The sequence below is a fragment of the Gekko japonicus genome, unplaced genomic scaffold (assembly GCF_001447785.1).
Source record: "Gekko japonicus isolate JY-2015 unplaced genomic scaffold, Gekko_japonicus_V1.1 scaffold400, whole genome shotgun sequence".
In the NCBI taxonomy this organism is placed as follows: Eukaryota; Metazoa; Chordata; class Lepidosauria; order Squamata; family Gekkonidae; genus Gekko; species Gekko japonicus.
Genome location: NW_015165246.1, coordinates 1,000,717 through 1,003,556, shown reverse-complemented (window position 1 = coordinate 1,003,556; position 2,840 = coordinate 1,000,717).

Here is a 2,840-nt window from a genome sequence, read left to right as displayed (position 1 = left end):
AAAAAAACACTCAACCCTCTAGCAGCTCTGTCTCCTGCTCAGAGCTCAGCTGAGTAGACCTACTAGGACAACTTTTGGGTCCAGTGGTACCTTTAAGACCAACAAAGCTTAAACCCAGTATTAAGCTTTGTGCCTCTTAAAGGTGCTCCTGGACTGAAATTTTGTTCTATTGCTTCAGACCAACACGGCAACCAACCTGGACCTACTGGGGTCACCAGTTCCATCTTGGGGAAGTGCCTGCGTCTGGAGCAGTGCCTGGGGACGGCAGAGGTTGGGGGGAGGGTCAGAAGGGATGTATGCCACTCTAGAAATTCTGTTTCTCCAAGGGTTTGTAAAATAACATAGAGTCCATCTTCCAAAGTTGCCATTTTCTCCGGGGGAACTTATTTTTCTAGTTTGGAGATAAGTTGTATTTCTGGGAGAACTCCAGGCCCCACCTAGAGCTTGGTAATCCTAAAATTTACTAAGGCTTGTTCCCTATATCCCCTAACAGATAACAGCCCTCAAGAGTCATGTGTGTAGCCCAAAGGTTTTTTAGGGTGCAAAGTAGGATATAGACACCCTAGTTAATTATTCAGCATATTATCAGTCTAGTGGGATTTCTGGGGGCACCTGGTTTTGAAGCACTTTTGACCAGGGAACAGCCCCCAGAGCCTGGGATATATGCTCCAGGGTGGTCCAAATATGGGGGGGGGCTGCTTCCAGCTCCTTAATCTTCATTTCTTCTGATGGCATCCCTTGTTGGAGCAATTTGCACTAAAAGAGCCAGTTTGGTGTAATGGTTAAGTGGACTCTAATCTGGGAGAGCTGGGTTTGATTCCCCACTCCTCCACTCACAGCTGCTGGATGACCTTGGGCAAGTTATGGTTGTATCAGAGGTGTTCTTGAAAAGAGCAATTTCTGTCAGAGCTCTCTCAGCCCCACCTACCTCACAGGATGTCTGTTGGTGGGGAGGGGAGAGGAAGGGAAAGGAGTTTGTAAACTGCTCTGAGACTCCGAGTGAAGGGCGGGGTATAAATACAAACTCGTCTTCTTCTTCAAGCAGACTTTGGACCAAGGAACACCATCAGTTCCCTTACAGCACACAAGAGCTCTTCTCTAACTTTTGGGAGGTATGATTTGGTATGGTCCAATGTTTAATTTGGCATCCGGGGCTTTTTAAATGCCCTCAATATTTGTGGATGGATTTGCAAATAAGGAACTGGGAGCCAGTTGTAGCCTTATCTTGCCTTTGGCCACAGCCAGAGTTCCACAAGAGCCCTCATTTCTTTGTGCTCAGTTCTTCTGTGCTTGGGGGATCTTTATAAATGGGAGAGCCACCTCCTGAGCAATGTTCCCTCTAAGCTGTGGAGTCTTGTGAGCAAACATTCTACTTTGTGAGCTACTGGCATTAAAGTTGTGAGCAAGCAATTTGGCTACTGCATAAATCAGTTTGCTCTGGAGAATCACTTCCTGAGCGAAGACAAAAATGTGTGAGCCAGAGGCTAAAAAACTGTGAGCTAGCTCACACTAACTCAGCTTAGAGGGAACACTGCTCCTGAGTATTTATCCCACCTTCCTCCAAGGAGCTCAGAGCAGCATATGTAGTTCTTGCTTCCTAGTGGATAGTAAATCACCCTGTGCCCTTCGCAGCAGAGGGGAGATTTTGACCCTGAGATCCTTTTCCAGCACTTACCTGCACTGCTTTTCATATCAGGGCCAAAGAAAAAATGGACAGGAAATCATTACAAAGTTTATTTGTGAGACTTGAGAAATGTTGACTGTTATGTCCGCGGACAGGCCAGAGCTTGAATCCGAAAACAAAGGAAACTTCGGATCCTGGATTCCCCAGCCCCAACCAATAGCCACCTTGGCGGGACATTTAAACCCTCCAATGGGAGGGGGGGTGCTGGTGGATATGTATATAGTTGGCCCTGTTGGCCGTTAGAGGGAGTCTTTGTCTATGTGAAGCACAATAAACGTGTGCTACAGCATGTCGTTGTCCAAGTCCTCCATGCGGCGAACCCAGTACTTTTCATTGACGCATTTGGCCTCCCAACATTTTACATCTGGAAAGGGCATCTGAACCTAGTTGGAGATGTGAGATCCAATCACAAGGACATTGAAGTATCAAATCTATTTGTTCTTGTTGTTTTCACCATGAGGCAACAGCTGACTTATGGCAAACCAGCAGGGGTTTCAAGGCAAGGCGTTCAGCGGTGGTTTGCCGCTGCGTGCCTCCATGTCATGACCCTTGGTGGTCTCCCATCCAAATACTAGCCAGGGCTGACTATGCTCAGCTTCTGAGGCTGGGCTATCCTGGGCTATCCAGGTCAGGATATCAAATCTATTTACATACCCCGAAAAGTTAATGCTTACCTTCATATTCAACATTCCTGTTAATAATAATAAGATATATTCTTCTCCTGGTCTGTTAATATGGGTTCAAATGCCATCAGTGTTATATGTGAAATAAGGATATCTTTTTTTGCCGCATGTGTATTACTTTCATATGCTGAATTTTACTTCCCATTGTGATGCCCGGTGACTCAGTGTGAAGAAGTTCTTGTGTAGATCCTTAGATCCCATTTGTGTTTTCACCATTCTGGACAATTGCGTGTTATCAACAAACCTTCCTGGTCACCCCCAGTTCCAGGTCACTTAGGAATAAGCAAAATAGCAGTGAACTCAAGAACTCACGGCTTACTTCTCTCCATTAATTGTCTGTGTAAGGAGGATGGGATTCAAAGCAATATAAATGTATTCAGGCAAAAGAGTTGACTTTTCCCTGTCCTTTCAAAGGTTTAGACCTCTTTGTGTGTATCATTCTTGGGGGTCCTGGGTTGGTCTTTTTTGGGGGT